Source organism: Chelonia mydas, chromosome 21 (assembly GCF_015237465.2).
Source record: "Chelonia mydas isolate rCheMyd1 chromosome 21, rCheMyd1.pri.v2, whole genome shotgun sequence".
Taxonomy (NCBI): Eukaryota; Metazoa; Chordata; order Testudines; family Cheloniidae; genus Chelonia; species Chelonia mydas.
Window position 1 is genome coordinate 13,286,258 of NC_051261.2, and position 25,504 is coordinate 13,311,761.

Here is a 25,504-nt window from a genome sequence, read left to right on the forward strand (position 1 = left end):
ACCAAAGGATTTCACTGGGCTTTAGAATCAGGCTCCTATCTATTCTTTCAACGCTGCAGATAGAGGAAATGTTTCTACCTGACCCTGTGTCAATCATGCCCTGAAGCCTAAGGGTTCATGGCACTTGTCTCAGCATAGGATGCTCCTTTTGCAGGCAATTTTTCAGCTGTAGTAACTGCCACGGGGTTGAGAGATATTGGCATGAATGGCGCTTTATTATACAATTAAACTATTGTATCAATCTTGACAAAATATTTAAACGGCTTCACGGTATCATTTTAGGAGACTTCTGATCCACCAGAGCCTAGAGATCTGACACTGTAGCCTAGCAACGGATGCAGAGTGCAGCTTAAAATAGCTTTTCTAATAGAAGCAGGAACAGAGCCGGTGAACTGTGAGCTTTCTTAAGGGGGAGAAATAATGAGGTGAAAGGAAACAAAACTGTCGGAAAATTGCTCCTTGCCAAGGGCCTTTTAACCCTTTCAGCAAGTCAGTGGCAGCTCTTCAGGAGTTCGGCCACTGTCTGACCTGTTGTCCTCGGCTTCTAAGTCATCATGGGTCAAATGATGAGATCTTTGCTCTGCCCTCAGTCAGGGAAAATCTGTGCCATTTTCAGTGGACATTTGTCTAAATAAAGAGACGTTTGCCTGAAAACTACGTAATGACTTCCTATTAAAATATATGACGTGGTTCTCCTTTCACTTACCCTGATGCAAATGAGGAGCGACTCCATTGGACCAACTTCCCCCTTGCTCACGCCAGTGTAAATCAGGAGCAATGCCACTGAAATCAATCGAGTTACACTGGTGTAAGCAAGAGGAGAATCAGACCTGTGAAGTAGAAAGGACTGACCAGGAAGTCACACAGGAGTGGATGGTAGTGCTGTCCTTGGTGCTGAAATGTGCCCATGGGCTCCAGCGTTAGCTGCAGAACAGTGAGGGAGCCTGAAAAGTGAGATCCTTTCATACAGGGCTAACCAAATTTTGCCTGACTGAATGGCCTGTTGGGAGAACCCTGAGGGCAGCACTAACCCACACAGATTTCAGCCATCCTCCTCTTTAACATGAAACTCCCCAGCTCTTTTCTTCCAGTCTTGCCATATTAGACTAGAAGCACTTCTGGGTGGCACTGCTTTCCGATTTTAAAAACGGGTGTCATAAATCAGGGGCCTGGATCTGATTTCCCCCACGCCAGTGTAAATCAGAAAGAGCTGTATTAAAGTCAACATGGCTACGTGGGCCAAATTCTCCGCTCAGTTACGCTACTGCAACCCCACGGACATCAAGGGAGCATAGCAGAGAAGAGAATTTGGCCAAACACCATTGTGAGATCAGGATCAGGCCTAAGGTGCACCCCATCCATTCCCAGCATGCTCAGCATCCCAAAGGGCCGGATCCTTTCCATTGACTCCAGGCTCAAAGACCAGACTCCCTTAATTTGAAAGTGCATTTCAATTCCAGCATTGCCACTACTGTTGATTGAAAAGGGATTTAATCAAAAATTCATCTTCCAAAACAAACCAACAAACAGATAAAGACAAGTCTGATCAGCTGACAAACATGAGCCTTTCTGTTCTGATTTGCTATAGAAAGCCCACGTTACTGACAGATGGGGACTTTGTTTACTCAGGCCTTGCAGCATTAATTTTCTTAAAATGTGCACAGTTCTCTCTCTTTAGAAGAAAGATGAGGGCATTTCTAGCTCTCGGGTTGCAGTAATCGCACTTGAATTGCTCAGTGCTTGCCGCATATTTGCAATAATATTTCACACATAACGGTTGTGCTGGTTTTTCTGTCATCTGCCTGTGGAAATGGACCTATTCGGAGACAGGACAGTAGAATTCCCTGTGGCAAGGCTGAGAGAATTTGCCAGCTAAAGGTGGTTCCGGTGCCATGGGCAGAATCCCTAAAGAACTCATCAGAGATCATATTCTCATTGCATATCCATGTCACATGATTAAAGATTGCTGGGCCAGATCCATCAATAGTGTAACCTCACTGAAGTAGATGGGAATTATCCTTGGGATGAATTTGCATGTGTGTCATATCGGCCCACCTAGCTTTGTCCCTTGGATCTGCTCTATCCACGTGAGTCTGCTAAGATACTTGTTGCTTAGTATTGTTAGACACCTGTACTGTTCGATATTATGCGCACCCAGTTATATGTAGTGGCTGCCTTTGTGCTGATAGTTTTACTCCAATAAATTGTGCATGGTGCTGGAGCTGAAAAAAGCATTTTTACCATCCAGAAATATAGATAATGGAACAATGTGTAACTCCTATTGTATACCCCTCTCTAGCATCCTCCCTGCAAAAGGGGCAGCCTGGAGTCCAACTCCCATTGGAAGACCATAGGAATTGGGCACCTACCTCCCATTTGTGCCTTTGAAAATCTCCCTCCAGGACTGTAAAGAAAGCATAGCTATGCAAATAATGTAGCCCACAATATATGTATATTCAAACAGGAACACAGGGGCCATCATGCCAGAACAGACCCGGGGGGCCTGTATCTCATTTCTAGCAGTGACCAGTATCAAATGCTTCGGAGGAAGGTGGAAGAAACCCTGCAGAAGCAGTGATGGGATCCTCTGTCCCCAGGAAAAGTGTCTTCCTAACCCTAATATCCAAGGTCTGATTAAAGCCTCCAAGCAAAGAAATTCAGAACATAAAAGTGAAGATAGGGTCAGCAGTGACTTTGGGAACATGGCACCTTCTCACTCAAGGGATCTACTCCCTGATGGGATTCAGTCTATTCCAATGGTTCTCAATCAAGAAACCCTTTTCTGCACCATGCCTCCTCCTGGAACCTCTCTCATCTAGCTGGGATGTAGCCAGGACCCCTTCCCATTTAGTGATATGGGAAGGGCAGGGTGGTGGCTACTTATTGGCAACTGTTCATGACCCGCAATTTGAGAACTTCCACTCCAGAGTCAAATCTGCTGACTTTATGTGACCAATATTAGTCTCTATTCATTACTTTTCACTCCTGCCGACCCTGCTAGAGTGTGAGAGTGAGTGGTGAGTGAGCAGCAGCCTACTCGGGCTCGTGCATCATTAACACCATTGTTAACTGTTCTCTGATTGCAGAATCTGTGTTGCTAGCAAACGACATAGGAGCTGGAAAGAAATTCAGCTTGACTGTCAGAGTCCAGCTGGGACTCTGAAGGCCTAGCAGTTAGAAAAGCGACCTTATTTCTAATAATAACTTTCAGTAGGAGTTAGGCAACTAACTACCTTTGAGGATCTGGACCATAGAGCTTAAGCGGTGCATCGATATTATGCTGGGCCTCCAAACAGGGTGAATTTCACCCTCTGTGAGTACGTTTGGTATAGAGTTAAATAACATGAGCCATTTTCATAGTTACCGCCCAGAACGGACCTGTCTTTTAAGACACTGAAATCCCACCTTCAGCCAGGAAATTGCAGTATAGGGGCCTGATCCAAAACCCATTGAAAAAATCCCACTGACTTCACGGGGGTTGGATCAGGCCCTAAAGGCACAGGATGCAGGGTTGGCTGGTGTCTGAGGACTCCTGGGGTACCTAGGTGCTGACGGCGAGCAGGAGCGGCTTACACTGTCCTAGGTCTATGGACAGCCAGAGGGTCCCAGTATCTATGGGTATGTCTACCCTGCCACTAAATACCCACAGAGTCAGCTGATTCGGGATTACAGGTCTCGGGCTAAGGGGCGGTTTAACTGAGGCGTAGACGTCCAGGCTAAGGCTGGAGTCTGAGCTCTCGGACCTTCCCCCAGCACGGAGTTCCAGATCCCAGGCTCCGGCCTGAGCATCTACACTGCAATTAAACAGCCCCTTAGCCCGGTCCAGCTGCGGGTGTTTAACTGCAGTGTAGACATACCCAATGGGACCCACTCTGGTGCCTTCCATCCGCCTGAAATGCGAACGTTTTCAACGGAACGTGCTCCCCAAAGTAGCTGCCCAAGGACTAGAGGCTTCTGGGCAAGGCCCTAAGGGCTTTGAACTGTTCTCACAACACTGACGCCGCGTGTACCAGTTTAACGAGCCCCATTAAGCCAGGCTTCCTGCTCGGTTATGAATTGTTTAGTAGACGAGGGAGTTGCTGTGCTGCGTGTTGCCTCCCTGGGTTTCTCAGGGCAGTCGCCAGAGATCTATGTAATGTTGGCTCAGCGTTCTGACAACAGCCGCATGTTGGGATGGGCCACTGCCTGATGGGATAATGCGGCCCACCTGACATGAGAGGCGGCACGGATTACAGCAGCCCCTCCGACCTGCGCATGGGCGAGTTATTGGAAACAAATTAAAACCTTGGGCCCAGAAAACTCTGGCATTGCTGTGGAGTAGGCCACTTTTCTCCAAACCCTTTCCAGACCCTTCTGCTTCAGCATGCTACTAATAATACTGAGCCCCTTATCCACTGCAGATCTCCAAAGCATTTTACAAAGGAAAGTATCACAGGCCCCATTCTACATGTGGGGAAACTGAGGCATGGAGGAAGGTCACATGGTGAATTTGTGGCAGAGCTGGGAATGACATCGAGGTTGCGTGACTCCCAGGCTACTGCCTTGCCCCTCGAACCACCTGCCCACCCCATGCCTCCTCCTCTCTTCATCCCACCTTGCCCCAGTGGCAGCCTCCTTCCTCCCAGGTTCCAGAAGCCTCGGAGATGACCAGGGAGAGGACATCTGTCCCTGGGGGGTATCCTGCCTCTGCCAGGCAAAGTGTTCAGCTAACGAGGCCTAGAAATCCAGCATGCCTGTGCACCCGTAGAAAGGAGTCTTGTAACCAGCTGTGCGCTGACAATCGCTAGCATTTGAATAAGCCCATGGTGTGTTCCCAGACAGCCTCTCGGGGCAAGAGATATTTCAAAATAGGAGAAGAATAACTATATTTAGCACCTATCATCAGTATGGACAGGGCCCCCAGCATCACAGTACCTCTGCTTAATGTGTTTCTATTCCCGACACCCCAGGGAGACACAGCATGGCTATTATCCCCACTGTCCAGAGAGGGGAAACTGAGGCACAGAGATACCAAGGGACCCACCCACGGTCACACAGGGAGCCAGTGACAGAGCTGGGGTTTGAATCCAGGTCTTCCGCATCCCAGGTTAGCACTGTAACAACTGGACCATCCTTCCTCTCTTGCCCAGCCCCATCTTCAAAGCTCTATATGGACACGTATGGATTCACCCTCCCAGCGCCCCTGTGAGCTTGGCAAGCCAGAGTCATTATTCCCACTTGGCAGATGGAGGAAACAGAGGCCCAGAGACCCGCTCAATGTTACAGAGAGGAGCCAGCATCAGAGCTGAGCTTAGATTGTAGGAGTTTGATAGGAATTGAACAAGGAGTCGAGGAATTAGACTCATGAAAGTTCCAGGAGTGTGTGGCCCCTGTTAGGGAACCAACCCTGGAGCTCGTCACTCAGTCCACACTCAGGCAAAACTCTCATTGACTATAATGGGGGTTTGCCTGAATAAGAGGCTGATTAAAAACTTCTGGGCGCAGTCACCTTCTCCTAAATGAAAACCAGCTGGAGGAAGCAAAGGGGGAGGAAATCGCTGTGAGACATCTCCCCCCCGTTGTTTTTATCATGGGTTCCCCCTTCCGCAGAGCAGGCTGCAGGGGATCTGCACAGATTCTGGGGATCAGTGGAAAGCCAGACCCATTGGCATGGAAGGCCCCACACTTCAGCTTCATGTCCCACTCCACTCTGCTTCCTAGTGGCACGGCTCCATTGCGTGTGCCCATAACTCAGATCAGTCACTGACCTTATTCGGAAGGGAGGCAAGCCACTTTTCAAGATCAGGAAGAACTGAGCCATGCAATTTTTTGCCAGGCAGATTTCGTTTGGGGCCCACTGGGCTTTGACTCTGCCTCTTTAAGCCTGTGACTCCTGCCGGGCACAAGCCAGCATGCGAACTTGTTCCCAGCTCGCTCGGAGAATGATAGGCACTGCCAGAAAATGTCAGCCCCAAGCTAGGCTGAAGGGAAACAGATCAAAGCAGCAAAAGGCATTTTTAATAAGGACATTAGGGCCTGATCCTTTGGCGCTTTGCCATTGAGTTGCACGGCTGCAGGATCAGGCCCTAAACGCTGATTGAATGGGTTTATCAAGGTTTAAAGAGGAAGCCGTTGATGCAGGGGGGAGTTTTAATTGGCCTTGCTCCCTTGGTACCAAGGGGCTACATTTCCAGAATGTCGGCCTCCTTTTTGGCACCTGCCAAAATGTGCATTTTATGCTCCCAGATGCTACAGCAATGGGCAGCAATGTAAAACCCAAAAGCTAGATTTTTGCCTCCAAGTTGAACTCTGGGTGCAAATATGAGTGGTCGCCCCTCTACTGATTGTGCACGAAGATGGGCTGGTCAGAGATGCAAATGCTTAGACTTGCGCCCACCGTTTATGGTGCAGGGACATGTGCTTGCGTGGCGTGCGTACCCACAAAAAGAGAAGCCAGGCCTCAGCTCTTTGACAAAATATCCCCCTTATGTCTTGTAGCAACTACTGCCCACATCTGTCCTCTCTCGCTTCACCGTGCGGAGCTGTCCGGTGCCTCTCCTTGTGATACCAGAGTCTGGCTTCTCAGACGGCATAAATAAAATGAATGCAGTGGTGATAAGCTAATTTATATGAGTGGAATCTCTGGCCCCAGGATATTTGATGCTCTAAGAAACAGCTTTTATTTTTCAGAATTTCCCATTGCAACGCTGAGTGCCTCGAGCACCTTTCCTCAGAGGATCTCAAAGGGTGGGGTACGTGCTATTGGAAATACCCACGTTCATTTCCTTCGCTCCCCATACAAATGTTGCTAGGGGATAGGAAACATTCACATACTAACAGTCCCATTCTCTATCGGGGAAACTGAGGCACAGAGCAGTGAGGTGACTTGCTCAGGGTCATGCAGTGAGTCAGGGACAGGGTAGAGAAAAGACCCCAGGAGGCCTGACTCCTCACAGACCTCTGCTGTAATCGCTAAACCACGTTCATTTGGCTCCCAGATGAATGCTGTGCAGCTCCAGGGTTCAACTCTCCAAAGGCTGGATCCAGAGGCCAGAAGGTGACCATGAAAACCCAAGAGTCACTTTATCAAGGCAACAGGAAAGGGAAGATCAAGGACACAAGGGACCAGGGAGTGTCCGCACTGGGTAAGGCCCCGGTTATCTGTGATGGATATGGGCCCCACTCCCTCCTTATCCACCCCAGCTCTCCCTGTCTATTGTTTGTACTGCAGCAGCTCCTAGAGGCTCCAACCAAGATCAGCGTCACATTGTGCCAGGTGCTGGGCAGGCGCAAGAGAAGAGAGAGTACCTGCCCCGAAGAGCTTCCGCTCTAAATAGAGGAGAGAAAGGATGACTGACCCCAGTTTCACAGATGGGAAATTGAGGCAAAGAGATTAAATCAATGTTGTCAGGAGCCTAAATATCTTTGAGGAGCTGGGCCTGAGTGACTTGTGCAAGGTCACACAGAGAGTCTATGGCAGCGTAGCAAACTGAACCTCAGTTCCACGAATGCTAACCACAAGCTCTGCCTCCCTCTCGAAAAGCAAACACTATGTGCTAGGTCATGAGACTAGCACTGCAGAGTCATGTGTTCAAGTCCCAACTGTGCCACAGACTCAGCGGGTGACCTTGGGCAAATCACTTAATCTACCCGGTGCCGTAGCTTCCCAGCCATGGAATGCAGCTAATCCTTCCTTTCCTCATGGGAGAGGGGAGGTCACGAGGACAAAATCCATTGCTGATTCGAAGGTGCCCAGATACTACAGTGATGAGAGCTAGATGGGGGCATTCTGCACACACAGGTACAGGGGATTGTTGCATCCAGACTGCGCCATGTGGTCCCGAGAGGAGAATTTTGCCCGGATTGTGGAAGTGAATCATCTCCTGGCACTGCTTTTACTGCACGTCCCCTGGTCTCCTCTCTCTCAGAGCAACCATGCGTACAATCCAAGCCACCTCACTTCTCCAACCAGACAACGAGAAAGGCTGCTGCTCTCAGGGATGCCAGGCTCCAGATCTGAGCTTCCTTCCTAGCTGGCCCTGTTGGAACACTCTGCCAGGTGGACTCATTAGGGTTTCTCCCCTCACCCCCAGACCATCTGTGCTAATTAGATACATTTAACCACAGGACAACAAAAATGACACACCGACTTCTAGTGTGACTCAATCGAAACAAATGGCGGGCACGCTCTGTCCCCCATTGTGGGGTGAGTGTGTTAGTTGATTTACACTGACTCACCAGGAAAGTCAGGGCTCCAGGCAGGCTTGCCAGCTTTAGCAGTGGCAGGGGATGGCTTAGCTACCATCAGGTGCACCTCAGCCACTTGGCTGAAACTAGGAGCTCAAATCTTGAGAGGAACAAACCATCCTTCTGAGGTGGATCAGCTGTGTACCTGGTGGGCAGGGTGGGGGGGGTGGGGTCTCCAAAGAGAATTAGGCACTCAGAGCCTGATTCTTTCTTGCCCAGTCACTTGCCCCAGGGCAGAGGGGGGATAAAATGTTACCATTCGGATTGGATAGCAGCTTACATTCACTTTGCCCTGAGGCATCCGACCTTCATATACGACAGGCCTATAAATACCTGGGGAGATTTAAACAATGAAATCCTGTGTACTCTGTGTGGATGTTACTAATGATGCTATGGCACTTTAGCTAACAGTCGGGGCTTGGTCAGCAAAACCTTCCCACATGCTTTGAGTTCCTGCTCCACCAGCCAGGTGGCTGCATTTCATTGCATATGCCCTGATTTGGGATGCAAGGTGCTACCATGTAAAATAATATTCTTAGCTCTTTACCAAAAGTCCATTGAATAAAGTCCCCAGGAGCCCAGAAGGGGCAGTTATAAAGGAGTATCTCAATGTTTAACATCCCATAACAACATTCGGAGAAGGGGAATTTTCATACTTCATTAGTCAGGAAGCGTCTGGACAAGTTTAATCATCTGATTTGGTCTCCTTTCTTCTCTCATCTGGTAATATGCAAACATACATCAGCTGCAACAATGTGACACTGAATTTGAAGCCAGTTAGAGCCAATGATCATATGATTCCTTGCACACTGCAAGCTTTATTACACTCACAAGATGATATTTTTCCAGCTGGAGCAGAGGAGCGCTCCCTCCCCAGTTAACAGCACTAACTTCAGATTAATGAACCTGCCCTGACAGCAAACTCCTCCTGGAAAACTGCATGTGAACCGAGTTCTAACACAGCGGATGCATCTCAAATCACAGCTTCCTCGTTTCAGATCATCTTCACCTATTGTAACACAATGAACCTCTTCATGTGTAAACAGTAATGGCCAGACGGATCTAACTCACACTGGAGTAATTTCAGAGCATCTCCAATAGAATTACCCTGGATTTACACAGGTCTACCTGATTGTAATAGGCCAGACTCTGACCTTACAATGGGTTTACATTGATGTGACCCCGGTGGAGCAAATTCTCCTCTCAGACTGGTATAAGTCTAGAATGACTCTGGAGTTAATGGTATGTTCCAGATTTACACCAGGAAAGGTGAAAGCAGCCTTTGGGCTACTGACATCAGTGAAGCTGCTCCTGATTTACACTGGAGCATGGTCGATCAGAACCAGGCCCAGCTGTTTGGTCTCCTTTCAGTCAATGACCTTACAGTTCTCAGAGACTTTAAGGCCAGAAGGGACCAACATGATCATCCGGTCTGACCTCCTGCACATCGCAGGCCACAGAGCCTCATCCACCCACTCCTGTAATAGACCCAGTTAAACCAGAGTCCAGCATTCCTGACCTATTCACACCATGTTCCATGAGATACTTTCCAAGCCACACCTAAGCCAAGTGATTTTTTAAATCACAGAACCATAGAAACGTAGGACTGGAAGGAACTTTGAGAGGATATTAAGTCCAGCCCCCTGGGCCAAGGAAGGATCAAATAAACCTAGATCATCCCTGACATCCACCCTGCTCTTAAAAACCTCCAATAAAGGGGATTCCACAACCTCCCTTGGAAGCCTTCAACTGCCTTTATAGTTAGAAAGGTTTTCCTAAAATCTAACCTAAATCTCCCTTGCTGCAGATTACACCCGTTACTTCTTGAATTTCTACTTTCACCATGTCTGTGTAAACTCAAATGCTCATCTCTCTCACCAACAGAAGCTGGTCCAATACATGATACCACCTCACCTGCCTTAGCCACTCCCAACTGTCAATTCCCGGACCCAGGTGGGTTAGCCGGGGTGTGGAAGCGAGCATCAGATCTTCAGCTTTTAAGCAGGGCCGCGCTCTTCAGCGGGTGCAAGCCATTGTAGCTTAACCCAAGGCAATGGCGCTCCGCTGATTTACAGCAGCTGAGGATCTGGCCCAGGATGTGAGACCCAGAGGAACATGTGTCCTTGGGAGTGCCCAGTGATTTACTGAAAAGCACAAATGCAGGAGGGGAAATGAGCCATCCCTGCACCTCCTGGCATCTTTAATCCGACGAACACACACATATTACTGCCAATTTTCTGGCCCCCCTCCCCAATAAGACTCCTGCTTTGAATGCACAGCATGCATATAAATAACTAAACACAACTCAGGGGCTGGAAATTAAATATTCATTATGGTAGCGTGTGCTTTCTGCCTGCCTTCTCAATGTTACAGTCAAGGTCACACTGGCAAGCCTGGAGCCTGTATGTCGTTCAGCAGAGGCGTTTAGGAATTTGCAGGGTTGTTTCCTGATGCTGGGTTGTGGATTCCACTCAGACCCACCAGAGCTACCAGCCAGCTTGCCCCAGCTACTGCAAAAAAGATTTACTCTTTTACATCACTCTTTCTTTCTGACTTTTTCAACCATTCCTTCCTGGGTAACTGCTCAGAGCCTTGTCCTCTGTGGATATTTTTAGATTCCAGCTGACCCTTATTTCCTTTCTCTCCCTCCCCACCCCCTTAAACCAGCCCCTCCCTGATTTCCTTCTCCCCAAAGAGGTCAGATCCCCACTTCAGCACCGTAGCCTAGCAACTGGGGTGGAGGCGGGTTGTAATGGTGGAATAAAACAGGCGATCGCCTGTCTGAAGGGATGCTCCCTGGGAAGGGGGGAGAGGAAACCCACCGAGGGGAAGTTGCGGCGATACAGGTCATTGTAAGAGACAAAAGCCCTGGCACTTACTGATCTTGCAGTATAAGGAGGACGTGAGTCTTACCTCTCTCCCTCGGATGCTGCCCAGCTGCTGGGGGGGTGAGCAGAGAGCCCCTCCGGGATGCGGGCAGGCGATCAGAGTGGGAGATCTTAGCTGGGCTCTCCCACGCCCTGGCGCCCACACCGGCCCAGCCCCGGTGCAATTGACCAGCCCCTGAGCTTGGAAACTGACCAGCAGCGCGGCGCGTTCTGACGCCCGGAGGAACTCCCCAGATCTCGGCGCGGGGCTTGGACCCAGCCTCACTCCTCCCGGGGCGGCCGCTGGTACAGGCTGTTACCTTCCCCGCTGCAGGAAGCTGGACGGCTCCGGCCCGCGGCGGCTCGGTGGAAAGTGCGAGCAGATCCCGCTCCGCTCTGCTCAGCCCGCGTGGAGACGCCGCCACATCCCCGCCTCCGCTCCGCGGATGCTCAGCGCCCTGTGCAAGGTCGGTCACATCCCCCTGGGTCTCAGAGCCACTTGCCGGGGAGCCGGCGACCTCTCTGCCTGCGCCCGGATCTGCTCCTGCCCCGAGACGGCCAGCCACAGGCTGGGCGAGCGCTGCTTTCTCTCTCAAGGAAAGGGGGGGACACAATCTTTTAGCGGGGAGGGGGTGACGCAGGCTTGAGTCACTTGGAGATGCACGTCAGTGAGAAGCGCTGGGCTAGCGGACAGGATCGGCTGAGAAGGGGGCTGGAGACACCAGTGCGTGGGAGCGAAATCCACCCTTCTGGGATCAGGGAGGGGTCCCGCTGGAGCTCTGTGGCTTGTTCATAAATACCCCCCCCCCCCCGAGTCCAAAACGATTTGGCTGGGCTGTTGCACAAGAACATGAATTTGCGGGGCCAGAGCTCTGAGCCGGGTATCCTGCCTTCAGCGGAGGTCAACGCCTGATGCTTCCCAGAAAGGCAGAACCTTCCCCTCCTGCAGCGAGCCATTGGGGCAGCTTTGCACATGGAGCCCTTCCTGATCACTGTGGGAACAAACAGTTTCTGCCCTGAAACATCAGGCTAGATTGCCACTAGCTTGTCATGAGGACAATGTTGCGGGGCTCCAGGGCCTTTCACCTGAAAATAACCAGGTGCTTTAGGAACCTCACTGAACTCAGAGTCATGGAGTTTAAGGCCAGAAGGAGCGCAGGATCATCTGGTCTGACCTGCTGTATATCACAGGCCACCAACACCACCCAGCAACTGCACAGCACTCCTGGGAGGCAAGTTATTATTCGCATACCCAAATGGGGAAACTGAGGCACGAACAGGGAACGCAAGCTGGGAATAGAACTCAGGGGACAAAATCTATTCTCAGGAATATCAATGTAAACCTTGCCTTGAAAGTCGATGGAATTAGGGCATGGATCCAAAGCTAATGGGCTTTGAATCCAGACCCAACCCTGCATTTATACCGGTCCCACGGCAGAATTTGACACCACATCTCCTGACTGCCGCAAGGGCCCTCTACCTCAGCTACAGATGTCCATACAGATCACAAAGTTATCCAGGTAAATGGTTCTGTTGAAAGCTTCTGACCAACCACTGATGGGTTATAATGAGGCCTCCAGCTGTTTATACACACACACACACACACAGTCACAGCTGAGCATTTGATGTCAGCTCTTTAGTCCAGGCAACCCCTGAATCTGGCTGCTCATGTTGGACTAACTTGTCACTCAGCTACTTTTGCTGCTCCAATCCACGTATTATTATTTCTATAAGAGTATAAAGATCAGGGCCCCCTTGTGCTAGGCGCTGTACATACACATAGCAAGACAGAGTCCCTGCCGCAAGGGATTACAATCGAAATAAACAGCCAAAGGAAGTATTACCATCTCCTTTTTACAGACAGGGAAATGAGGCTCATGGGAACTAAGGATGGACCCAGCTCTGGTTTAAATCTGCACTTTTGAAAAGACCAGATTGTATGACTTGTCCAAGGTGTCACAGAGAGTCTGTGGCAGAGCTGGAAATTGACCCAGATCTCTCGAGTCCCAGCCCAGTGCCCTAATCACAAAACCAGTGTTCTTCTCTAACAAAGGTTCATGGGAAACCTGCCAGTTGCTAGTATGTGGAATATAACTGTCCAGAGTCCTTCTCTACCCAGGTCACTCTGAGCTTATAGTCATGATAAGAGGGGAAAGCAGAGCGAGGCTGACCAGCTTCTGAGTTCATGGGCCGTATGAATGATCCAAGTTTCTCGTTCCAGACACCTCTCTAACTCTGCAGCAGAGCGTTTCTATTTCATTATTGACACACATTTTCAGCTCAATAGGCACAAAACGATTGAGTCTTCCCCCCAGACGCACTTACCTGGGGAGAACACTCAAATCCATCAAATACGAGAGGCCCTGAGCCTCATTTCCCTCTCTCTGACCCAGGGGAGAAACTCCACTAACCCTGGTGTAAATCAAGAGTAACCCCCCGGGGCCTGATTCTCCTCTCACTCGTCCCAGCTTAAATCCGGAGTCACGGAACTGGAGTCCATGGAGTAAAACCAACACAAATGAGATGCAATGTGTGCTGCTGGCATGAGGGTTCAACCACCGTTGCTGCTTTCCAGGCAAAATTATCTTGGCTCCTGGGTCTGCCACCACTCCCAGACCAGGCTACACCAGGAATAATACCATTGAACTCCAAGGAGTCACACTGATGTAAGTCGGATGTGAAAGCAAAATTGTACCCAGCGTGTCTCCTCATACGTTATATAAAGTTCTGCTTCACACAGCGGACACGACCCCCAGCGGACACGGCCAGTGTGTGTGGCAGGGCGTGGGAGAGCCCAGCTAAGATCTCCCACTCTGATCGCCTGCCCGCATCCCAGAGGAGCTCTCTGCTCACCCCGCAACAGCTGGGCAGCATCCGAGGGAGAGAGGTAAGACTGGAGCCTGCGCTGGCTCCTGGTTATTCTCCAGATGGGAGTCAGGCGGTTGCTTTGCATTCTGACCGATAAAGCAGCAAACAATTTGGATCCTGGCGACCTGGTCGCCTCTCTCTACACATGACATCAGAGGTGGTGCATGTATTACCGGACCTTTGCAGCTGGAGCCAAAGGCCACTGAAGTTAATGAAGAGTATGACAGGGTGACCACCTCCAGAGAACCCCCTCCTGGTCAGGGGCAACTCTGCAGCATCACTGCCTCGGTTTCTCTTTCGCAGGGCTCCTCAGAAACTCCACAGCATGGTTTGGCTACTGCAGCAACTTGGCCTCCTCCTAAGCCATTAACAAAATCCCACCCCTTCCAGGGCATACAAATCCTAAAACAAAACACAAAACCACGCAGACTTCAAGCCAGTTTCAGACAGGGCCAATCCCCTCCTTTCTGAGGGCCTGGTCTGTCTGCAATAGACACTCGTCAGCCCACCTTCTGTCTCGTCTTTCAGCCCTTCCCAGGAGTGTTCAGCCTCTCCACCTCAGCTCCTCCTAGCCTCCTTCACATTGCTTTTAAGTCAGCATCCACTCCTGTCAAGGTTCCTTCCCCACTCTGAACTCTAGGGTACAGATGTGGGGACCTGCATGAAAGACCCCCTAAGATTATTCTTACCGGCTTAGGTTAAAAACTTCCTCAAGGTACAAACTTTGCCTTGTCCTTGAACCCTATGCTGCCACCATCAAGCGTGTTAAACAAAGAACAGGGAAAGAGCCCCCTTGGAGACGTCTTCCCACCAAAATATCCCCCCAAGCCCTACACGCCCTTTCCTGGAGAAGGCTTGATAAAAATCCTCACCAATTTGCATAGGTGAACACAGACCCAAACCCTTGGATCTTAAGAACAATGAAAAAGCAATCAGGATCTTAAAAGAAGAATTTTAATTAAATTCTGTAAAATCAGGATGGTAAATCACCTCTGTAAAATCACCTCTGTAAAATCAGGATGGTAAATACTTTACAGGGTAATCAGATTCAAAACATAGAGAATCCCTCTAGGCAAAACCTTAAGTTACAAAAAGACACAAAAACACGAATACACATTGCATTCAGCACAGCTTATTTACCAGCCATTTAAACAAAAGGAAATCTAATGCATTTCTAGCTAGATTGCTTACTAACAAGTTCTAATACTCCATTCCTGTTCTGTTCCTGGCAAAAGCCTCAGCCAGCCAGCCAGCCAGCCAGACCCTTTGTTCCCCCCCCCTCCAGCTTTGAAAGTAACTTGTCTCCTCATTGGTCATTTTGATCAGGTACCAGCGAGGTTATCCTAGCTTCTTAACCCTTTACAGGTGAAAGGGTTTTGCCTCTGGCCAGGAGGGATTTTATAGTTCTCGTATACAGAAAGGTGGTTACCCTTCCCTTTATATTTATGACACCCATAACTTGCTTCATAGAATCAGAGGGCTAGAAGGGACAATAAGGGACCTCTAGTCTAAACCCCTGCCACGATGCAGGACTTGTGTCTAACCCATCCCAGACAGAGGGCTCCAGCCTCCTTCCGAAAGCCTCCAGTGAAGGAGTTTCCACAACCTCCCGAGGCGTCTGTCCCATTGTCCTGCTGTTCTGACCGATAGGAAGCTTTTCCTGAGGTTTAATCTAAATCGGCTCTGCTGTAGTTTGACCCCATCGCCTCTTGTCCTGCCCTCTGTGGCCAGAGAGAACAACTTTTCTCCATCTTTTTCATGGCAGCCTTTCAAGTATCTGAAACCGCTATCATGTCCCCCCTTAATCACCTCTTTTCCAAACTAAACAGCGAGTTCCTTCAGCCTTTTCCTCAGATGGCTGCATTCCATCCTTCTGATCATATTTGTTGCTCACTTTAGAATCCTTTCCAGTTTCTCTACATCTTTTCTATACATGTGGTGACCAAAATTAGACACCGTCCTCCCGCCGAGGCCTCACCAGCGCCGAGCAGAGCCGTACTATCACCTCCTGCAACTTGCGTTCTATGCCTCTGTTAATGCAACCTAAAACTGCATTTGCTTTTTTGCAACAGCATGGCATTGCTGACTGATGTTGAGGTTGTGATCCACCACAGCTCCCAGATCCTTCTCAGCCGTGCTGCTGCCAAGCCAGTTATCCCCCGGTCTGTATCTGTGCATTTGGTTTTTCTACCCTGCCTCACATTTGTCTTTGTTGAATTTCAGTTCGTTGTCTATAGCCCAGTTCTCCAGTTTATCCAGATCCCTCTGAATCTTAGCTCTGTCCTCCAAAGGGTTGGCAGTGCTCCCAGCTTCGGGTCATCTGCGCATCTTTTCAGCGCGCTTTTCTCTCCCTACATCCAGGTCATTAGTAAAGGCATTAAACAACACCAGACCCAGACCAGACCCCTGTGGAACCCCACTGGAGACCTCCCTCCAATCTGACATCAGGCCATTCATAGTTACTCTTTGGTTGCGGTTGTTTAACCAATTATGTATCCACCTAATGGTCGTTCTGCCAAGTCTGCATTTCTCCAACTTACTTATCAGATTGTCACGTGGGATTTGTGCTTCCTTCTCTTCCTAGAGAGACCCCGCCCAAGGCCTCCTCCCCTATCTGCCCCAGAGGTCCCATAAACTTCATTTTCCCCACCTGGGGAGAAGAGTTGGCTGTGTCACAGGAGGGACGTAAAGACGAGCCGCCCTGCGGCAGCCGGCTTGGATGCATGTGGGATCCAAAGTTCTAACAGACTGGGTGAGCCCCCACTGGGGGACTCAGCCAGCACTGTGACAACCTGATCATAGCCAGATCTAGTTCACCATCTGACCATGCACCGTAATTCCGTTAGGGCCCACTCCAAAACACACTGAAGGCAGCGGAAAGAGTCCCATTGACTTTGGATCAGGCTAGTGAATGCTCTGCCTGAGCTGAACTAGCCTGTCGTGCCACTGAGCCAACTGCTGTTGGGTGCCGATTAGAAGCAAGACAGTGACAGCTCAGGTCAAATGTGTCCCTGCTGTAACTCCCCTGAAGCCAGGGGAATTATGCTCGAGATGGGGTTGGCCCCGTTACATCTCTGGCTCTTCTGCCCAGGAAGGCTGTCGTGCAATCAGGGTTTGTCATCTGAAACCGAAGTTATAACCAGCACACCGGAGAGAAGCCAGGATGCTTTTACGGCTCAGACTGGGACGCATTACGATGCATTGAGGAATTTCTATTTCTGTGCAATTAAATCAAAGTCAGAGTCAGCAATATCCAAACCAACTCCGGAACAGGAGCTCAGCTCAAATTCAGTAGCCTTGCGCAAAGTCCCGTCAGCCCCACCCTGGTGACAGACAAGCATCACGTTATTCGGTTTGTATCCTTTTGCAGGGTGATGTCAGTGGTTTTTTTCTGCAGTGGGGGGGTGAAACATGCCAGCCTATTTAAATCCTGGGGTGGTGGGTGGAGCCCACCAAAGGGGCAAAAGGCCCACCCCCACAGATGAGGTTTGGGGGCCCAGCACCTAGAAATACTGGGTTGCCATCCGTGGAGACTAAACCCTTTGTGCATCCACAATGCAGGCAATGACACGTTACCCTACTGTGCACCCCCCTTACCTCATTACCCTACCGTGCGCCTCCACTCTCTCTCGGACGGGTAAGAAAGAAGTCCACATGCATAGCCTTCAGTGTGCATTCAAGCCTCCATTTTGCAGCAGGAACATGACACCCAGACTGTGTCTGGGAAGCTGAAGTGGGGCCATCAACCCTGAATTGTTGAACAATGGGGTTTCTACCCCTGACTTCTAATGACCTCTCTGCCTACCGGCCCTGTCCATGTCTGTTCTTAAACTCTTGGGGGCCTGATTCTGATCTCCCAGTTAAAGTCAGTGGAATTGCACTGGGGTTAGATGGTGGCACTGAAATCAGAATCTCTACCCATTGGGGTGACAGTGGGTGGTTGTGGGGATGCTTGTGTGATGTAGACACGTTTTCTTAAAATAAAGGATCCATGCTTTCCCTTCACAATAATAAGCCAGATCTTCAGCTAGTATAAACTGGCATCACTCCAATATGCCAGTTTACAGCAGCTGAGCATCTGGCCCATTTGTGTGAGAGAGACAAGGGAGCCGGAGGGGCATTGGAGAGGGATGTGGTGAATGAAGCAGTTAATCAGCTATTTAGGGCCTGACTCTTGGTATGCCAGAAAAAAAAGCAGCAATGGGCCAAGGTGCGGGGGATGGACTCAGATACATTCATGTGGGACACCACCCCCGGGACCTCTGACACACTCCACTAGGTTTGAATGTACGAACAATGTTGGCAGCATCTGCCCGAAAGAGACATGGGATCAAAAGATCTGTCCCCCGGCAGCCCCAGCTCCTTTCTGTGCTGCCCTGGCAGGCTGTCCCCACCCAGAGAAACCCACTGGTGAGTAGCTTGCACTGCCGAGACGCCCACACCAGCCACCACTCCAGCCAGATGTTCCACCAGCAGAATCTTGGCCCCCTAATGTTGAAAGTCTGGAGGATGCTCAGGTCATGGAGGTGATTCACCCTGGCCTTTTTGGTGATGGTCCCATTATTATAATTAGGGAAAACAAATAAATACAGTAGTTTTGGCTTTGCATTTCTATAGCCTCCTTCATGGGAGGATTTCAAAGCACGGATATTATTTAACTAACACCCCTTTTTTGCAGCTGATTGGGTCCATGTGACAGCTAGGTAAACTGAGGTGCAGAGCGGTTATGTGATTTAGCCAGAGTTAAACACTGAGTGATAGTTAGAGCTGGGGATAGAAGCTGGGCTAAACCAGGGCTAAACCCAGGAGCGCTACTTCCCATAACCTGTTCTAACCCCGACAGAGGCCTATCAGCCAGACCAAAGAAACAGGCTATGATGATGAAGACGGTGATACCAGTAAGGGAAGCAAAAGGTGCAAAAATCGGGCAAAAGGCTTTGCACAGACGGTGAACATTTCATTTTTGTAAAAGGACAACTATAAGGAATTTGGCTTTGATTAGTCTGGCTGGAATAGGTTAAAGACAGGCTGAAACAGAGAAAATTACAGCGAGCCTTGTACTTTTCCAATGTACGTCACCAAGAACCCTCTGAATTAATTCAGAGAGTCCATGTGAGTAATGCCTCTCCTTAAAGACTGGTATCGTGGAGGCACAGCAAAGATTGAATACAATAGTCTAATATAGACGCATTTCCATAAATGCACAAACAGCAGCCTAGAAATAACTCGCCGAGTTTACAGCTGCTCTCATGTGATCCTGATCCCTGCATCTTCTGCTGCCATCTATCACCATGGTGACAGCATCACATGGCCACCAGCTATTCATTCACAGCAATTTCAAGCTGTCACAGGGAAGAGGGGGCGAAAATAATGAATGATTTTAAAAGATCAAGTTTCCGATCTTTGGGAGGAAAATACAAAGTGCTGGTTTGATTGGGAACGTGTGACGGGAGAACGACGGATCCTACTCAGAAAGGAGGCTGGAGAAGCAGTGTGTTGATGGGCACTATCTCAATGTGATAGGGGACAGACTTGGAGAAGGAAGACAGACAGAACCTGTTCCAGAGCTTAGCTTCCCTTATATGTAGTCTGTAGCTTTTCCCAATATCTAACCTAAATCTCCCTTGCCAGTCCTTGTCCTCCGCTTGGTAGACATGAAGAATTGATCACCATCTTCTTTATAGGAACCTTTTCCATATATGAAGACTTATCAGTCTGCTCTTTTCTAGACTAAACGTGCCCAGTCCTAGACTCTCTCCAATTTGTTTACATCTTTCTTAGAGTTAGGTGCCCAAAACTGGACTCAGTTCTCCAGGAGAGGCCTTCCCAGCGCCGAGCAGAGCAGGGCACCTACCTCCTGTGTCTCCCATTCCCGGTTAATACACCCCAGAATGACATTTGCCTTTTCAACAACAGCATCGCATTGTTGACTCATAATTAATTTGTGAAACAGACTCCAAGGAGAAACTGCTGAGCTTGAATTAATGTGCAAACTAGATACCATTAACTTGGGTTTGAATCGAGACTGGGAGTGGCTGGGTCGTTACACTAATTGAATCCATTTCCCCATGTTAAGTATCCTCACACCTTCTTGTCAACTGTCTAAATGGGCCATCTTGATCATCACTACAAAAGTTTTTTTCTCCTGCTGATAATAGCTCATCTTAATTAATTAGCCTCTTACAGTTTGTATGGCAACTTCCACCTTCGCTGTATGTATATATATATCTTCTTACTCTATGTTCCATTCTATGCATCCGATGAAGTGGGCTGTAGCCCACGAAAGCTTATGCTCTAATAAATTTGTTAGTCTCTAAGGGGCCACATGTACTCCTGTTCTTATAACCTCCAGGTCCTCTTCTACAGCACTACTGCCTAGCCAGTCATTCCCCATTAGCACTTTTCATCTATGGAGCTTAACACACTGTACAAAGGGGGCCAGTGTCATTAACCTCTTTTTACAGATGGGGAAACTGAGGCACAAGGAGGTGAAATGGCTCACTCAAGATTATTCTGTGTGCCAATGGCAGAGCTGGGAGTAGAACCCAGATCTGCTAAATCTCTGATCAGAATGTTCCCAGGGCCCCTTCTCAAAAGAGAGGGAGTCTTTGGGGAAAAATGGGGTCACGTTATTTTAGAAGAGGCTGAGAGCCAAATTCTGATTTCACTTACAGTGGTGACAATCAATACTTACTTCCCTGAAGTCTCTGGTTGACATCCTAGCTCCCTTGAAGTCAATGGCAAAACTCCCATTGACTTCAGAGAAGCCAGGATTTCACCCCTTACTATAATAATCAGCTCTTTTATACCAACACTTTTCAATAGTAGATCTGAAAGTACTTAACAAAATAGATAGTTATAGTTATCCCCATAAAGAAAAGGAGGACTTGTGGCACCTTAGAGACTAACAAATTTATTTGAGCATAAGCTTTCGTGAGCTACAGCTCACAGATGGGGAAACTGAGGGACAGAGCAGTGAAGAAGTTAAGCCACCAGGCTAGTAGCAGAGCTAGGAATGGAACTCACGTCTCCCAGTCCCACTGCAGTGCTCCATCCACTAGGCTACACTGCTTCCCCAGCCTAGCCTCTCTATCAAGGTATTTATTCTGTACGCCTCACCATTATCAGCTTACCGGAGAGCAGAATTTGGCAGTGCGGCTTTAAGGGACTTAAGTTACAGCAAGGCAACACAACTGCTCTGTTGAATTAAGAGATAACTAGCGACAGGAGAACCTGTAAGAACCTGATACAGTTGGGACAAGGAGTTAGACCTTGAACGTTCACAGGAACCCAACAACACCACCACCACGCGGAGACAGCCAGGGTCCATAGCGCCGAACGTCCACAGCCACATCGCGTGGCTTCACTCCAGGCGTATAAAAGCTCCACAGGGTTATTACCGAGCTGGGGCAGCCAGGTTAATCGTGGACCATCATGTGGCCACTGCCAGGCAAATCCCCTGTTGACTTCAAGTCCAATCTTCAGGCCCCGATGAGCGGTGACTATCACCAAGGTGGGTATCTGACCATAAAGCACGAGCCAGCAATGACCAGTGAGGACTTCAATCCTCTCCAGGCCACATCTCAATAATGTATCCCTATTACTGCTAAAAATCAAACCATCTTCTGCTCAGTAGCTGCTGCTGGCCACACACATGAAAGGTCTCCCGCTGTCTTCTGGAAGCAGCATCCCTGTTTCAGATCCGTATAAGAGGATTGGAAGTACACAGGTTTGACAAATCAGTCAAATTGCCTTCTTTTGAACCTCCCGGGGCTTCAAAACTGGGCTGAAAGCTTTGTGAGACGAGTCTTTTCCCCAGTGGGGATTTCAGGCAAGTGTCCTGGCAACAGGCCATCTCAGGGGAATTCAGCCTTTTGCATCAGGACAGGCAGGTGGAAAAAAATGGATCTTTAAAGGAAATTGATGTGAATTTTTCCAAACCTCAAAAAAAAAAAAAAAAATCCAGTTTGAGTTCAGACTGAGGTTTGTATCAGTTCTTGATCTTCAGGACAGTAGGTAGGGGCCATGAGCAGTTTCCTTACCCTACCCTCCATCCCCTTGGCGATAATAGCGAACCATGCAGACAGCTACAGCTAACTCGGGCCCACAATCACGATTCTTAACCCGCTAACTGTGCGCAGAGACTTGGCTCTGAGTTTGGATTTCTAACCAGCCAGGCCGGCCAAACACGACCCTGCAGCTGCTCACTGGTCATAGCTACTTTAACAGATGTCACCCAGGAACAGCCGGAGGCTTGTTAACCAGCTAGCCTAGTTAGATGGGAGCCGGCTAACCCATCAGTGCAGCTCAGAGAGGAAGCACCCTGAAACACTGGAATGTGTTACCTAGGGAGGTGGTAGAATCTCCTTCCTTAGAAGTTTTTAAGGTCAGGCTTGACAAAGCCCTGGCTGGGATGATTTAATTGGGGATTGGTCCTGCTTTGAGCAGGGGGTTGGACTAGATGACCTCCTGAGGTCCCTTCCAACCCTGATATTCTATGATTCACAGGGAAACCGCTCGCTGCTGGTTAGCTAGGTGCTGCCAGTTTCTTGGGAAAGGGAGCAGGGAAGATGCAGAAGCAGAACTGAGGAGAAAAAGCCCCTAGCTTTGGCTGGTGGATGTTTATCACCCTTCCCCAAAGCTGTCTGCCTGGCTCAAAAAGACCGCTCATATTTCACAGCTGTCATGTGATTTTTCCAGGGGATATTTTAAGCCTCATCTTGACGTCACACCTTCTTCTCCATCTCCCTGGGATTCTGCTCTGTATATTTCCAGGAGAGCAGGGGCCAGAGCCTCACCTTCAACTCCATCCTCTTTTCTGGCTGGCAAGGCACTGGCTAACCTGGCCACAAAACAACAACAAGGATTCCCAGAAGGGCTTTTTCCTTCCCTTTCTATGGGTATTGTCCACCCTGCAAACCACAAAACCCCAGGCCGAAACAAAACACAGCTGCAGCTCTTCGCCCCAGGCTCCGCAGACTGCGGCTCACGCTCTGGCATTAAAAATAGCAGCACAGACATGCCCACTGGGCTGGAGCTGGGGCCCTTAGATTCACCCCCTTGCCAGGTTTCAGAGCCCCAGCGGTCAGCTAGGGAGCTATTTTTAGCACTGTAACATGAGCCTGAGTCTGTAGATCGGGGCTGAGAGACTCACTGCTGCAGGAGGTGGGTGGTGTTTTGGGTTGGTTTTTTGCAGTATAGACTTACCCTTTGTCCCTCAGTCACTCCTGCAGTAGCTTTTCCCCTGGGGCATAGCAATCAGACCCTCGGTTCTCCTCAGCCAGGGCACAGAAAGCCTTATGTTTCAGCAGCCGAACAGAGCGTGTGCCGTCTAACTCGACGAGGGCGGGAGAACTGAGGCACCGAGAGACTAAGTGACTTGCACATGGTCACACAGGCTGCCTGGAGTAGACCCAGGGTCTGAACGCAGGACGACTGAATTGCAGTCTGGTGCCTTAAGCCCAGATCCGGCTCAATCCTGCAAATCCACAGATCTCTGGGGAAGCCCCACAAGCAGCCCCTGGCGGGGTCAGGGCGTGCCCCCCTTTGTGCATCGCTGGAGAGTTTGAGAGCCCGGCGCGCTGGTGTGGTTTTGTCCGTCCTGGCAACGTGGCCGCAGAGCACGCCACATCGTTTTTGAATAAAATGAGCAGCTGAAGGCAGGCCAGACCTTGTGCAAAATGTCACAATCTCACAACTCCACTCTACCATGCCTGGTGCAAGGCCATCACCACGGTCGCTCCGGCTGGCGCGACAGTCCTTAGCAGACTCTGCGTGTTGGATGATTCGAGGCCTCAGCCCCAAGCCCACCCTTACTCTGTGAAGAGTGACGCAGCGCGATTAGTTTGGGTGATGAATTTAGCGCCAGGGAAAGGAGCCAGGTTAACAACTATGGAAAGAACTCTGCTTATCCCCAGCATGGCAGCGGTAGGGTGCGCGTACAAACCCAACCTGTGAGCGATACTGAGCCCCCGACATGCTGTCCGCTTCTAAGCAGAAGGCAGCTCACTCCTCATGTCCATTCCATCCTCGATCCGTGGCCTGTCTGATCCCAGGGTGCTGGTGAATGCCAGGTGTGGGGCTGCAGTTCTGTGATGGGGACACCCGGGGCCCAACTCTCCTTTCATGTGCACCAGCGCCAACCAGGCGTCCACAAAGTCAATGGAGTTCGCAGTCGACATACATGAGATCAGACGGATTGAACTGAGACCACAGATTCATTTCACACAGGCCCGTCCACAGCCATCGGTTGGCGGTGGTTTGGCTGTCTACTGTCCTGGGTCAGCAGAACAAGCTCCTCCAATGTCCCAAAGCGTTTAAGGACAGGTCACTGGGTCAGAGCACAGATTTATTCCCATGACGTCAGCTCTGAGTCTGGCTGCCAGCTCCTGGCTGAGGATCCTCTTCATGCAGTTGCGAGCACAGCTGGAAGAGATGAAGTCTCATCAGCTCTGTTGGCTTTTCCCCGCTGAGGATCTGGCCCACAACATGCGATATCTTGCACTGAACCCCTTGGAGAACACATGCTACATGAACACGGGTGGCAGGAGACGAGCCTGGACAGCCGTTCAAGATTAGCTTCTGCTCATGATCACGTTGAACAGGACTTTCCTACACAACGAATCCTATTTATTTCATTGGGGCAAATCACAGAGGGAGGGCCCAATCCCACCCCCTCAGGTCCTGGATGTTGAAGCCACGGCAGCACCCGCTTCAGCCTGGCGTAGGCCTGCCCGAGGAATTACCCAGGGCTCCGGACGGGGCTGTACAGCCCACCGTAAAGCCCATGCTGCTCGGGACCAGGCTAGCTTGGGTATGTCAACTGCAGCTGCATTGACACCCCATGACTGCAGTCTAGCCAGACCTCCTCCCTAGGGCCTCACACTCCTTTGCTGCTTAACAGCCCTTTCTTCCTGGCCAGTCCTTGAGTTTTACACGGGGGGATCGCCTTAGTCCGAGGCTGCCCGCAATGGCCTAGAGAGGGTGAGCCTCAGTGGCCACTCTCCTTTTTGTGCAGCTCTTCTGTAACACAAAAGCAGGTTGGAAAGGTCAGGGCTTTAACCCACCTATAGGGCTCCGGGTGCAATTTCTAAAGGGCGTCTTTAGCTCCCTCTGTGGGGAGTTTCACCCCAAGTGCTTATGTAACACAGACAGACTGCAATTGGGGGCGAGCAGGATTGAACCTGGGACCTCCGGAGCTTCATGCATGAGCCTCTACTGCATGAGCTAAAAGCCAACTGCCTGTTAACCAAGGTTGTAGAGCAGACTCAATCTCTCTCTCAGTGTCACTAGATGGGACAGAACACCACACCCAATAGGTGTGTGGGTTACACTTACATATCAGCTCACGCTGGGCAAGCCAAGAGCACCTTTCAGCATCACCCCCGCCTGCAGGTTTGTTCTGAGGATCCGAGCTTTTGCTGTAGATCTCACACCAAAGCTGTTCCAGGTCTACTCAGAGGATTCCAGGATCACCTGACTAGAGTTATCCTGGGCTCATTCAAAGGACAAAGTGGCTGGTAAAGCACATCCCAGCTCTCGGC

The 25,504-nt window shown here is 49.8% G+C and overlaps 1 protein-coding gene across 3 annotated transcripts in view; it reads right to left on the reverse strand.

Annotated features, from left to right (window-relative positions):
- The window catches only part of SLC6A17 (solute carrier family 6 member 17), a 54,494-nt gene extending 32,327 nt beyond the window's left edge, over window positions 1-22,167 (reverse strand). The window contains exon 1 of one of the 3 annotated variants that reach the window (XM_043533637.1): window positions 21,362-22,167. The gene's annotated coding sequence lies outside the window, so the exon portion shown is untranslated. Of the gene's footprint in view, window positions 1-11,139; window positions 11,771-21,361 lie in introns of those variants that run through there. The other 2 variants (XM_037885224.2, XM_037885222.2) reach the window with 2 other exon arrangements.
- Window positions 22,168-25,504: the final 3,337 nt, after the last annotated feature.